Genomic DNA, 15236 nt, shown 5'->3' with positions numbered 1-15236 from the left:
CAAAAAAGAAAAAAAAAAAAAAAAAAAAAAAAAAAAAAAAATTAGCCTCCAGAGTATAGTCAATGTTGGACTACAGGGGCTCCAAGTATCACTTAAGCTGTTTGAAAGACACACACTCCTTATGCTCATTGAGCACATGGGCACAGCTTTCCCACATTAGGTTTTGGTCCTCAAGAGAACAAACCTGTTTCACAACCCTGAGGTTTGGGGCTCTCCTGTCTAGGTGAGACATGTAACTGGAGTCCCCTTCAAGCGCCTTCCAGAGCAGGTGGCAATGATTTCAGGCCGAAGATTCTCTACTTTTAGCTTTCTCTAAAAACAAAGCTATCCATCTCATTAACAAGCAAGTGGAGAACAGTGCCAACATCAACACTGGTATCTTCTGCTCTCCTACAAAAATTCAGCATAATATCAATAAAATGTAATACAATCTATGGGGTGCTTTTTTGTGAACACTTAAGCAGGGCTTTACTGAGGCATCCTGTTTTATAGTATTACACTTTTTTAATCTGGGAAAATACATATAACATAAAATTTACCATTGTAACCATTTTTAAGGATATAGTTCAGTGGCATTAGGTACATTCACACTGTTGTGTGACCATCACCACCACCCGTCTCCAGAACCCTTCATCTCGAAAAACAGAAATTCTGTACCGGTTAAGTATTAACTTCCCATTCCTCTCTCCCCCAGCCCCTAGCAACCACCACTCTACTTTCTGCCCCTAGGAATTGGACTATTCTAAGTACTTCCTGTAAGCGGGATGGTACAGTAGCGGTCCTTCTGTGACCGGCTCACTCCGGTCAGCACCATATCCTCCGGGTTCATCCATGGGGTAGCGGGTGTCTCTTTACTTTTCATGTCACAGGAAAACAGCTTCAGGATAGAAACGCAGAGTCAGGTGCTCTTCATCTGTGAAGCCCTAAGAATGGATGGGCTAAATATACACCACTGTGGTTATGACAAGAAGAGCCTGACCGCAAAGGTCCCCTCCAGAACGATGAGTGTCGCCAGCCCTGCAGGAGGCTGCTGTCAGCCCCCTTCTCCCTGGTGCAACCCTCAAACCTTCAGCACTGCCCCCCAGCATGTGAGCAAGGGGAGGTGTGAGCCAGGCTACTGGCACGTCTGTAAAATAAGTCAGGGTGAAGTTTCACCGAGGACCGAGCTTTTCATCTTCAGTGTCTGCTACAGGCTACCTTTAGGGCTTTGAGAAATGAACGTCAATAGGAAGGACTGGCAGGTAAAGTGGGACGCTATGAGTAAACATCAAACTAATGGCTCCGTTACATTTAAGGCAGTTCTGCTATCATAATGGCAATACTAAATGGCATGGTAAGAAATACGGCTTGCTCCATAAAATAGGGCATTTAGTATATGATCGTTTGTAGCCTTTATTGGCTGTTTGGCTCTTTTATGTAAGCCTTACTTTTCTAACTAAATTGTATGTTTCACAAACAGTCTTTGAATTCTTTTATGTCCATCATGTTCTACTCTCAAATCAATGTCCACAATAAAGTAGGTGTTAGATTAAAATATTATGGGTTAATCAAAAGGGACTGATAGGACAATCTAAAACATAAAAAATAAATTGATTAATCATCAAATAAAGTGGTTAAACCAGGTAGCATTTATATCTTGGTGGTTCAAGGTATACTTGTTCTGAATTAAATGACAATACATTTAACACGACTGACTTGGAACCTGAAACATGGTAAATAATCCATCACCTTTAAACCATTAGTAGTAGGACCGTTATTGCAATGGACTGAATGTGTTCCCCCCAAATTAATATGTTAAAATCCTAAACCCCAATGTGATGGCATTGGCAGGTGATTAGGTCGTGAGGATGGAGCCCTCAGGAATGGGATTAGTGCCCTTATAAAAGAGACCCCACAGAGCTTCCTTGCCCCTTCTGCCAAGAAAAGACTCAGAAACAAGATTGTTGTCTACGAACGAGCAAGCCAGCCTTCATGATACACGGAATCTGCCTGCACCTTAATCTTGGGCTTCCCGGTTGCCAGACTGTGAGAAGTAAATGTCTGCTGGGCAAGCCACCCAGTCTGGAGAGCCACCCAAAGAGACCACGACAGCTATGAATGCACTTTATGCCCATATCTTTAACGCTTCCTGTTCTCTGACCTACATTTGATTAGGCAATTTCATAACTGAAAAGGAGTTTGTCTCAGGGCAAGTCCTAGAGAACAATGCTTCATTTTATTTTTTATTCCCTTTCAGATATCCTGTTCTGTTGGCAGTTATCTGTAACCAGTGGTGGCCCATTAGAATAACACAGATATCACAAATTTTAGTCTCCAGAAAAGGAAAAATTAGAAGAATGTCACTCAATACATTCAATTGGGTACTGATCTTCTGCCACTGCTTTCCATGGGTCAACCCAGGGCCCCAGGGCAAGGGAACTCACTGATGGACTTCATACTTTCAGGCATTTACAGCCATAAAAGGAAACGAAATTGAGTTATTTTTAGTGACATGGATGGACCTAGAGTCTATCATACAGAGTGAAGTAAGTCAGAAAGAGAAAAACAAACACCATATGCTAACACATATATATGGAATCTGAAAAAAAAAAAAAAAAGAGGTTCTGAAGAACCTAGAGGCAGGACAGGAATAAAGAAACAGACACAGAGAATGGACTTGAGGACATGGGGAGGGGGATGGGTAAGCTGGGATGAAGTGAGAGAGTAGCATGGACATATATACACTACCAAACGTAAAATAGATAGCTAGTGGGAAGCAGCCGCACAGCACAGGGAGATCAGCTCGGTGCTTTGTGACCACCTAGAGGGGTGGGCTAGAGAGGGTGGGAGGGAGACGCAAGAGGGAGGATCTATGGGGGTATATGTATATGTATAGCTGATTCACTTTGTTATAAAGCGGAAACTAACACACCACTGTAAAGCAATTATACTCCAATAAAGATGTTAAAAAAAATGCATGTATGACTTCCATTTCCAGTTAAGATACAGGACACATGAAAGGCCTTTGATCTCATGGTAACAAGAAATTTCACCTGGACAAAATGAAAACATACTTTTCTATGAGTCTAGGAAAGAGGAATAAATACAAAGGAACCTTAATGATCCTAATTTCAACAAGAAAAAAAGGCCTTCGCAGGAGAGCTGAAAGCCCATGGAGGTTCCGTATCTGAGGGCTGTGCCCTGCCAGCCTGGATCAGGGGAGGAGGAGCCCTCAGAGAGACTCGGCAGGTACGGGAGGGACAGACAAGCCTGACACAACAGTGGGAACTGCGAGGAGAGACTGGAATCTGCAAGAACAACAAGTGAAAAGCAAATCACCTTTCCTAGTAAGTCTGCCCCAACCCCCAAAAAAATTATCTGAGAAAGTAACGGTATAAAGTTTGGAAAACAGAGAGAAATCACACAGCCTATACATTCTTATGATGCTTCCATCTCTGAAACCAAAGGCAAATCAAAAATAGCTAAAACTGTAGTCCTACCCTCTCCAAGCTGAAATACTGACAAAGATGAAAAAGACAGATTAGGTGAACTCTGACTTTAGCTCGATTCTGAGGGATCTGAATGTCCACTTCTCACTCCACCCTTGCACTCTCCGACAAGTGAAACAAAATATTATACTTCAATCTATTACTTTTTTCACAACCCCGGGCATACAATTTTTAAAATTACAAAAAAAAACATATAAGTAAATAGGAAACTGTGATCGATAATTAAGAATTAACACAGTTAATAACAACAGAATCTCAGATGACCCCATTAATGAAATTAATAGTTAGTACTTTAAAAGAACTATAATAAATATGTTAAAGAATTTATAGGAAACTAAGTATATAATGGGAAAAGAGACTGATTATTTTAGGATACAAAAGAAACTCTAACATAGAACTAAATAAAAATCTAGGACTAAAAATACAATATTTGAAATTAAAAATGTACTGGATAGACTTGCTAATTGGACATTGCAAAAGAACAAGTCAGTAACCTTACATTTTCCAAATTAAACAGAGAAAAAGAACAGGAGAAAATGAACTAAGTATCAGTGACTTGGGAATTAGTATCATTTATTGTGATAAAAAAAAAATATGGTAATTAGAGAAGAAGCAAGAGAACAATAGGATTAAAAATATTTGACGAAATGTGGATAAAATGTACCAAATTTGATAAAATCATCCCACCAACCCAAGAAGCTTAATGAATCCCAGGTAAATACAAGGAAAACCAGACCTAGGTACATCATAGTCTAACTGCTGAAAATAAAACACAGAAAGAAAAAACTTTTAAAAAGCAGCGGGGGTGGGGGGAAGACACACTAGGAACAAAGATAATGATGGCCAACTTCTCATCAGGGACAAGGGAAGCAGAATGGAACAGCATAGTTAAAATGCTAAGAGGAAAAAAAAGCTACCATCCTAGAATCCTATACGTGGCAGAATTATCCCCGCAAAATGAAGGCAAATTAAAGACGTTTCCTGTTAAATGAAAGCTGAACACGTTGTTACTAGCAGACCCACATTACAATAAATGATTGAAAAAGGTCTTCAGGTTGAAGGGAAATAGTACCAAATGGACAAACTCACATATACAGGAAGGAATGAAGAACACAGAAATGATAAATGTGGGGATAAATGTAAAAAGGTATCTTTTTAAAAACTTTTTTTAAAAAAGGGAATTGGCTATAAAGCAAAGCATAATAATATATTGTGGAGTTTATAGCATATGTAGAAGTAAACTATATAACAACAGCACAAAGTAGGGGAAGAAAGTAAATGGAAATATATAGTAGCAATATTCTTAGATTAAATGTTAAGTAGTAATATTAATTCAGTGTAGACAATGATTTTATATGTATGTATATATACCCCTTGAGCAGCCAGTAAAATATAAAACTAAACCTTGGCTAAAAAGCCAAGGAGGTAAAATAAAATACTAAAAAATACTTGATTAATTCAAAATGAGGCAGGAAAGAAGAAAAAAACACATCAGACAAACAGAATACAAATAATAAGAGAGCAGACTTAAAATCAGCCATATCAATAATTATATTAAATGTAAATGGAGAAAATCCTCAATTAAAAGGGAGAGTTTGTCAAGACTGGATAAAAAAGCAACACCTAACTATATGCAATTTATAAGAAACATCCTTTAAGTGTAAAAACCAGGTAAGTCAAAAATAAAAGAATACAACATATATATATATATATATATTTATAAAATATAGTAATATGATATATACTATATCATGATGTATATCATGGTGCATGACTACGTGTATATCCATAGGTATCTGTGTCTATATATCTAGAGATACACAGATAGATATAGATAGATATCATGCACCACGAATCATAAAAACTGGTATGGCTACATTAAGATCAGAAAAAGTAGACTCCAAGACAAGAAGCCTCCCCAGAGATAAGGAGGGCACATTACATAATGAGGAGTCAATTCAACGCAAAGACATTAAGATTTCTAAATGTATATGCACCTAATATAGAACCTCAAACTAAATAAAGCAAAAATTTACAGAACTAAGGAGAGAAATAGACAAATCCACAATCATAGTTGGATAGCTGGAGATTTTCAGCTCTTCATACAATGACTGATAGAAGTAGACAAAAAAAATTGATAAGGGTATAAAAAATATGAATATACTGGTTTGAGCATTTAAAAATATAATAATTAACTAGTGTTCTTTTCTAAATAAACTTGAAATACAGAGCAATCCTTAACATCAAAGTACCTTTGTAAAATAATTCCTAGGAATTTACTCTTTGCGGTTTTCTCTAGTTCTAAGGAAACCCAGGACATTAATACTGGTCTGGGCTCTTGTGTTCAGGTATTTCTCAGCTTTTGGTTCCAGTATATGTATCAAATACCTCATTAGCACCTTTCAGCTATTCACTCAAATGAAATATCAAATCAAACCAAACGACAAATACCAAATCAAATCAATTATCAAAAATCAAATGGTGTGTTGTCTTCCACGATACTGAAGCTTATGGGTACCTTCTTTCACAATTTAGTTTTTAGAAACTTTGGAAATCTTTTAGAAGAAAATACTCCTGTAATGTCACTCGGAATTTTCCCAATCAATCCTTTGGTCTTCATGCCTCTCAACCCATATATAACTTCGCCTTTCCCCCAATTCTCCCACCCACACTGAGACAAAGTCCCAGCCTAAAGCAAAGCTAGGCTCTCAACTCCACCAATTCTCAGTAACCCCAAGGCCTTTCCCCTACAGATAAATAACTCTAAGGTGGAGCTGGAACTCTCTGTCTTAAATATGTGCCTCGGGTGATTCTTATGAAAAATCAGTTTGCATTTAACTCTACATTTTCACATGGAGGCATAGAAACCCTCAGCCGGTGCTCACCAGCCACATGAACTGGCGCAAGTCAATTCACCTCCCTCAACCAGTCTCTCCTCTGCAAGATGGAGACATGTCCGCCTCGCGGGAGTAAGGGGCACGGTGCAAAGCCTTAAACCTTGTAGGTGCTCAGTCCTTAGTCAAAGAAATGACGAGACAATGCACACAATGAACAATGTGACCACGCATCCACACTGTGTGGCTCGGAAGCGCGGAATTACAGGATGAGGTGCAAGCCCTGCACCTGCCGTGCTAGGTTCCTCCATTCCCCGACTCCTTCTGCAGCTCAAGCATTTCACCTCACACAGCAAATCTAGACTACCAGAAGCACCTCAGGCTTGCTCTGCCATTTCACGCCTTAATCCCTTGACTTGGTCCTACCTACCTGGCTAGAATTTCCCTCTGAATCTCTCCCCGACCAACGGCCTTCCGCCAGCCCATCCCTTCACCTACCGAACACCCACCCTTCCCTAAGAGGTAGGAAGATCTGACTGGGCCCAGATGGGACCCTCTTCAGGGAAGCCTCCCTGGGCTGGATCCCTCCCACACCTGCGCATCTGCTCAGGGCATCGTCTCACCGGGGGCACAGAACGTGGTGCCTGGCACTTCCTGGCACAAGGTGGCACCTCAGGACAAACACGTGGAGATGGGCAGCGAGCCAGTCTGGGACACTGCGAAGGATCACCCGTCTAGCGCTTCCCTGGCCAAGAAGTGAACCTCTAACCAAAACAGTTCAGAGAGTGCCAGGAAAGGTCCCAGGTGAGGGTGAACCCAGCTCTCCCGGCCCACCTAGAGCAGCATCAACCCACCTGCCACCCAGCTGGGCCTCCTCGGATGCAGCTCCTCCAGGCCCTGTCCCACCTCCAGGTGACTGTGGACCCAGCAACCCCCTAGACACCCGAATGCCACAGAAACGTGAAGATGGGAAACCTTTATCATTTGGGGACACTACGTTTTGGGGTCACTCATTATGCAACAGTAGATAATACAGATTTTACTTCAACTCCTAGCGTTCTTTTTGCCCAGTGTAATCATTTATCTGAAAGTATCTATTTCATAGATAAAAAGATCATCAAAGGGACACAGAGAATACATGTTCTGGTTCCCTCTGGCCACACTCACCAAAGAGAGCCGATTGCTCAGATTCTAAAATAGTTTAAAAGATACCCTAGTTTCTGTTTTGTGAGGTACTCAGATTAAATGGGTCAACTATATAATTAAACCATAAAAATAGAATGCATTGAATGATATAATAAGAAATAGTTCAACATTCTATCTGTGAGTCAAATTTGTTTCCAAATGGGACTTATTTTAATTATAGAATATACATTTCACTAGATGTCACTTTAAATCCCTGTAACTAAAAAAAAAAAAAAAAAAAAAAAAAATGGGACTTATTTTAATTATAGAATATACATTTCACTAGATGTCACTTTTAAAACCCAAAAAAAAAAAAAAAAAAAAAAAAAAAAAAAGTTTCAGCTCACTGAGGGCAATTTTACTTAAGGGCCTAAGACTAAATTTAGAAATTATCTTCACTATATTCATTTAAATATAATCAATTTAATAGTACCTACATTAATTTTTGTTGAAATAAGAAAAAGTGTTCCAAGAATGTAAATTTTAGGTACTCTAAAACAATTAAAAAAGAACCAAGCTGTCTGAAAGCAGGAACAGAACTAACTCAGCTAAAAAAATTAAAATCCCCAAGACAAGGATATTATTTCATAAAAACACTTTTTTCAGTCTAGGGAAATAAAGTACATTTTCACAGTCCAAAGTCTTGATGTTAATTGACAAAGATATCTTATACTCACTTCATTTTAAAATATTTTATAAAAGCTGAATATGCTCCAAGAACAGATTTCCATTAAAATTCTTTTCTTTTAAAATAGAATATGAAGCTCATAGTTTTGCTTCCAGATGTCTTAAGATGCTTAATAAATGGAACCCCCCCCCAAAGCAAACCATAAAGGAACTGATATTTTAACTGTGAAAATGCACAGGGACTAAAGACAAATGCAAAGTAGCTACAGAGAAACATACACATCCCTGGCTTATTGAGCAGAAGTGTTACATTAAAAACTATCCACTCTGTTTCAGATTCTCGGTGAGAAAGTTAAAGCCTGTGACACACAGCTCATCTCCTCAGGGTGAGCTCTTATAACCCTTTCTGTCTTCCCAACATTTTGCCTATAAGACATCCACCCTCAATCACCCTCCCTCCAGCCCAGGATCCTGCCAAGTTTTCTGGTGCCTGGGGGCTCTCAGAGCAAGCACCAGGCATCTTTTAAGAATGAGGACTTCCCCCAGATCAGGTTCGACATCACCAGGGAATCCATTAAAAATGCACATTCTCAGGCCCTCCAGGATCCAGTGAATCAGAAACTCTGGGAACAGACCAGCAATTCGTGTTTAACCCTCCAGGTCAACTCTGATGTGCTAGAGTCTGGGAATCAATGGCCCAGATCAAGGGCTCCTAAAGCCACCTGTGCATCATTGCCCCCCGCCAGAGGCAACCTGGGTGCTCCCCCAGTTCCCACTCGGATGCTACAGAATCCCAGGTGTCCTTAAGGGGCCCATGGTGGGGACCACTGGAGCAGGTAATCTTGAAGGGCCTTTCGAAGAACTGTGACACCAAGTTCACCCTAAGAGTTCCCATTTTGCTTGGCTCTTTGCCAAGCCAGAGAGAACAGAGGGCAAAAGCATAACGCTGCACACAAGAGGCCCGGATCTCGGTGCACAGAAAACCCCCCTGTCCCCAGGAGACACGGGTCCCGGCCTCCTTCCCAGCACGGGAACAAACGCTCCAGAGCTGAAGGCCGCTACTTTGTTCCTCTTACAAAAGCATTTATCAGTTTGTCTTGGTGTTAAAGGGAGACGTGACCTTGTTTTCCAGCAATGTGCCCCTGAGACAGCGCCCTGAATAGACTCTGTTAAATCTACTGTGGAGCCGACTCGGAGCTTCTAAACGAGATGGAATAAACCCAAAATGAGAAGTAAAAAAAAAGATGGTGCTACAAATGGCAACAGCACAGCAGGTTATGTGTGAAGCTGACACGTGTCAGGATGGAAATCATCTGGGCCTCGGCGTGGGAGACAGAGCTGACTGTCCAGCCCCTTCTGGACCCCAGCGCTGCCATCCCATCAATAGCCCCTCTAGGCCTGGGGAGGGCGGGTGGGCAGAAGGGACAGCCCAGGGTAGAGTGGACCTCAGGGCCTCTGGGAGTAGCCCCAGGCAGGGAGCTCCAGCCCGGGAAGACAAAGGTGGGGATGTTTACTCCACCCTCTGCCAGCCCAGGTCGGGGGGTGGTGAGATGCACGACCCCAGGAAAGGGAAGGCCAGGCCAGGAGGGCGGTGAGGGCCTCTCTTTCCGCTCACGGCCAAGGCCACAGCCCTGGCTCCCTGACTCCAGGCACTAGACCAGCTCTGCCCCTCGCCAGCACCTTGCAGATTCCACCTCAGCTCTCGGCACCAAGTTAGGTGGGACAGTAGAAACACCAACCCTGCAGGCTATTCTGAGAAAGGTATGGGATAACCCCAGAGGATCCCGAGCATCCCCGCACAAGCACAGGAGCCCAGAAGCCTGCCTGCCAGGTACTGCGACCACCCAAACACGCCCAGAGAGGGCCCCGTTCATGGCCCAGGAACATAACCAAACTTCTCTTGGAGATTTTCTACCCAAGAGATAATTAAGTTGTAAGAATCCTGCCCCACCCTTCCTCCACACAAAGGTATCAATAAGTCTTGTAATTTTGAATGGAAAAAAAAAATGTAACCTCTAAAGATTTTTCTCATCTACAAAAAAATACATAAATAAAAAATTGGAAGGCTGCCCACTGCTGATCTAAACAGGTAATATGAAAGCTTTGATACAGTCAAATACAAAACTTCTACCTTCCCAATGTAAAGACTCTAAATAACCATTAAGAAAGCGTCTAGTTTTCCTTTAAGCCTTGCTTTCTTTCACAAAAACATGTGAGATACCGTCAAGAAAAAAGAAAATAAAATCAGAGACAAACAGAAAATTAAAATTTCAGGACTTAGAGAAAATTAAAGCATAGAAACAGGACACGATAGAGAAGAAACCAGCCGTGATTTCCTACTAAGTTGTTATAGTCGAGCTTCAATTTTGCCTAAAGTTTACCGTTTATCATCAAATGATTTGCCTTGCATGTTTTTGACAAATTTGTAAGTGTGTAAATTGTTGAGCGCACTGAGTGATAACAATGCAGGACATACTGACAACATCTCCACCAAAATACAGGCAAAGGTGTCATGTGGCCGCTTCTGGCATATCCTCCAACCACAGTGGAGAGCAGGATGGACCAGAGGGCTTCTCGGTCAGGAAGGCGATTCTAGGAGGGTCTAAGATAACTGCTTGTCACCTAACCTCTGCCTACAGCTACCTCCTACACACACGGAAGATGAACTTTGAGGGAAGCAGAGCAGTGGATGGGCTGCATAAACATGAGAAAGAACTTCCCACAAGCTCCAGATTGGTAAGAGCTCAGAAGGTCCATAACTTTCAACTAAAGTTCAAAAACCCTGACCAGATGCAGAACCATCCACTTCTGTACGGATGCAGCCAAACAGGTAGCTAGTGGGCAAAGCCAGAATGTTCTTTCAGAAACAACAGTTTGAAGGTCACTCTAGAGGTCGGGGACAATACATCATTAGTCCTCACTCCCAGCACCCAACCAATGAGGTGCCTGGGCACACATGCCCTCAACACACGTGCTCAGGGAATGAGTTCCAGACCACAGCTGGCATGGGTAACCTTTTCCAGACTACCAAAACCTCGTCAAACTTGACATCTTCATAAATGACCTTCGTTTATGAAAGAAGCTCTTTGGGAAGCCTGAGAGCATCCCCCAGCCTGTTCCCAACACCGCCATCAATATATGACATTCTGGGAACTGAGTTCAATCAGCCACAGACACAGCCATGCCATCAACCACAACTCTACGTTCCCTAAATTGTCCTCGAGCTCATCAGAGGAGGCGTTTCAAATATGAATCTACAGAACTGTTCTGATCTTCTAGCCTCGTAACCTTACGAAAAACAAATGAGGTTGGCTTGGCATGATTTGTCCTTCGGGAAACCATCCTGCTTTTAGCTCTGACTAGTTCCTTTCCTACGAGTGCTCAGCCATCTGCTCCACACTGTGCTGTACGATGTTGCCAAGGCTGTGAAGGAAAAGCAATGAATCGTAGAGTCTAAAACAGCACCCTCCCAGGGAAACAGAATGCAAGCCACAAACGTGAACCGTGTACGTTCTTTTAAGTTTTCTTGTAGCTGTAGTAAAAATTAAAGAAACGGGTGAAATTATCTTGATGATATATTTTACTCATAAACTTGATAATATATTTTACCCAATCCGTCCAAAATAGTATCATGTCAACATGCAACGTAAAAAATTATTCATGAGCTATTTTACATTCTCTTTTCAAGCAAATCTTCAATATCTGGTACTGCACGCTTAGAGGATATAGCAATTCAAGCCAGTCACATAGCCAGCGGCCAGCACACTGGACAGTGCAGGGCTAGGATCTCTTGGCATTTTCTGAAAATTCAGGGCATTTATTTTAATTCTGGCACCCCCTGTCTTCTCCACGATCTCTCAGGATATTATCAATAGTGCTACCTTGATCCCATCTGCAAACTCCCTCCGCACCTGAGAGGCCCTTCACCTCAATCACGAGATGCAAACCACTGTCAGGGTAGCAGAGTAGACTAAGACGGAAGCAGATTCTCACAAGACGCTGCTGGTTTGGATATGATTCCCGTCCCTCTATCGAGTGACAAGGCAGAGACATACTTTCACGCCTTTGCATTCACATTACTTGAGCATCACAAAAGGCGTGACTGTCTCCTCTGTTCTTTTTATTCAGACCACATGAAGTCAAGGAAAAGAATCAGAGAGGAGGCATGACAGAGCCTTTTAGGGTGACCGGGACTTCACGGAGCGGAGAGAGAGCCAACACCAGGTGCAGCGGACGGGAGGCGCCCAGGGAAGGGGCTGGAGGGGCCCTGGTGCCAAGTCAGGGAAGCCTGGGCGGTGGGTTAACAAGACTTTGTCCTGGGCACCTGGGCGGGGCCTGGAGCAGCTGAGCAACGTGACAGACCGGCGATGCGGCTACTTCCGGAGAAAGTGCAAAATAGAGGCAGGAAAGGGAAGAAGGGCGAGGCGGGGGGATCAGCCAGAAGAGAAGAGAGGATGGAGGCCTGGGGGTCGGTCTCAGTTGACCGAGGCTCACGGAAGGCACACCAGGAACGCAGAGCTGGGCCGGGCAGGAGACACATTTCAGAATCAGATGGAGGCGAAAACCCAGAGAGGATGTCAAAGGGGACGAGGGTCCTCCTTCCAGGATGGGGTGACGGTGAGCCGCTAAGCGTCAGCTGGCAGGAGCACAGGCTGAAGAACATCCACCTGCCTTCTGCCACCAGCCTGGAGGCCGTCTCCCACTCACAGGGTGGCAGCGTCAGTTCAGATGCAGGGGCGGGTGGAGAAGTCACCCCTTCCCAAAGGCAAGCTTTCCACGGCTCCTACACTGTCGCTTCATTAGACCACAAAGCATGGAACATCTACGAGCACAGACAAAAGTTGTCTTGCGTGCTACCAGGTTTGCTGTTCCAGGTTTGAGGAATTCACGCTCTTACCGGTAGAAGGAAGTTTCTTACAGGAGCTTTGCTGCTACCTCTCAAGATGCAAGAAGAAAATACTTTCTGACATAATATTCTCTCGGTATTACTTTTTGTTCAAAGTGGGGATAGAGGGGCCAAAAAGTAACGGTGAAAAGAAAAAGGGACGAAGCTTTATTTTTCTCCTAGAATAAATAGACGAATCTTCGCTTCACTGATGCTGCAGTCCCCGCGTCAAGTGGGCAACCCTGTGGATCACGTGACCCCACTCACAAGGAACACTGACAATTTCAACAGGAGCAGCAGGACATTTCAGAGGATGAACGCGTTTGGAAGCACCCTGAGGTCACGTCAATCCTCCATGACAGGCAGGGTCTTGGGGTCAGAACTGAAGAAATGAAGGTCTAAGAGACGGCTGAGATGAGGATGAAGGTCTAAGGGAGGTGGCCCATAGGCCCGGAGCCACCCAGAGATTCAAGACGAGTGAAGATGCGACGTCCACCCAACCCGGTAGCAGCACGGTCCCTGGCAAACAGCAGGCACTCAAGCATGTATGTGTTGAAATGGAAGTGGTGCCAGTGACTAGTGACACCACTAGTCCCTGCATCAGCTGACCAAAATCTGAACACTGCTTTTGGAAAACAGCTCAGTGAAGCACGGCGTCCATGTCCTAATGGTGAAACGTGGCAGGTGAGAAGATTTTAGCTCTATGTACCTTGGCCTCAGCCAGTTTTATCTAAGGAGATCAGGATACTAGATAAAACGCTCCTCTGGGGTCTAGTAAAGACCTGAAAGTCAGCCTACTGCAACCTGCCAAGGCCACCGACCATTGTCAAGGTCACCAGGCCCTGTACCAAACTGCTGCCTGTGGTTGCTTCTAGTCTTGAACCAACTCATAATCCAAACACAGCCAGATAAGGAACCTCAGGAAAGCCCAGACCATTCTAAACAAGTCAATCTAAAAGTGACCTCTGGGAGAAATTAAAGTTTTAGTTATAGGCAACTGATCAGTTACTTACCTCTTAAAGCTCAATGTCACTGGAAAAAAAAAGCATAAATGCATCAACTATTTCAACTAGAAGACGGCAGAGCCATCACGCAAATACAAAGAATATAGGTAAAGTGCTGAAAAGAGTGATGGAACGTACTAAACACTGTATAAGGGTCTGACTTGATAATGATATGGTTATCATTATCATTGATTACACAGGCTAAGGCAGGGAAAAATCAGAGGTATGAATAATCCTATAAAAAACCAATATTGCACTCAATTCCTTCCTATATTCACTAGGTTATGCAATAATAAACAGTATCTACCATCAAATCTAAAAACCACCTTCTGTTGAAACCAGAAAAATGTACGTTTTCAAGTTTCTTCTTTCAATTTTTTTTTTTAATTGGAGTACAGCTGCTTTACAATGGTGTGTTAGTTTCTGCTGTACAACGAAGTGAATCAGCTGTGTGTGTACATACGTCCCCTCCCATCTCGGACCTCCTTCCCCCGCAGCCTCTCACCGCCATCCTACCAATCGAGCTCATCACAGAGCACCAAGTTTTGAGACGTTTCCCTAACAGGTTGAAATCTTAAGACCAAATAAGAGTGAGGGGAACTCTCTTAACAAAAGGCACCTATCTTTCATTCACAAAAAAAAAGGGAGGCAGTTCCCCGGTGGCCTAATGGTTAGGATCCAGGCTTTCACTGCTGTGGCCTGGGTTCAGTCCCTGGTTGGGGAACTGAGATCTCGCAAGCCGCGGCCCAAAACAAACAGACATAATTATACAAGGTAACTGCTTTAAACTTGAACGTAAATTGTGTCGGGGATCCCCCATAAGGTGGAGACTTAGGCCTCCGTGCTCATGGCTGTGAAGGTCATCTCCATGGGTGTGGGCTACACCAGGACCACACAGAGTAGGCAGAGGAAGGGGTGTCAGCGACACGACCGTGTTTTCCTCACACAGGCGACACTCATGCGGAGAAATACACACAGTGCCTCTATCCCTGATGAACTCGCTGTCTCACTAAAGGAACCAGGAACCAAGAACACATCATAAGATACAGCGATCAACTGAATGAGTGCAGGAAGTGCTGGCCGGCAAGGCACGGGTGCAACGTTGCAGGTCTTTCTGGGAGAGCATTCATGGAGGCGGGTCCCTGGCCTTAGCACTCCGGGGGGCAGTTCATTTCAACAGGCTTGGGAAAGAGGGGTTCTACAAAAAGTTTTC

The sequence above is a fragment of the Lipotes vexillifer genome, unplaced genomic scaffold (genome assembly GCF_000442215.2).
Source record: "Lipotes vexillifer unplaced genomic scaffold, Lipotes_vexillifer_v1.1 scaffold69, whole genome shotgun sequence".
Taxonomy (NCBI): domain Eukaryota; kingdom Metazoa; phylum Chordata; class Mammalia; order Artiodactyla; family Lipotidae; genus Lipotes; species Lipotes vexillifer.
The sequence above is the reverse complement of the archived record's forward strand: the minus strand, read 5'-3'. Positions refer to the sequence as shown.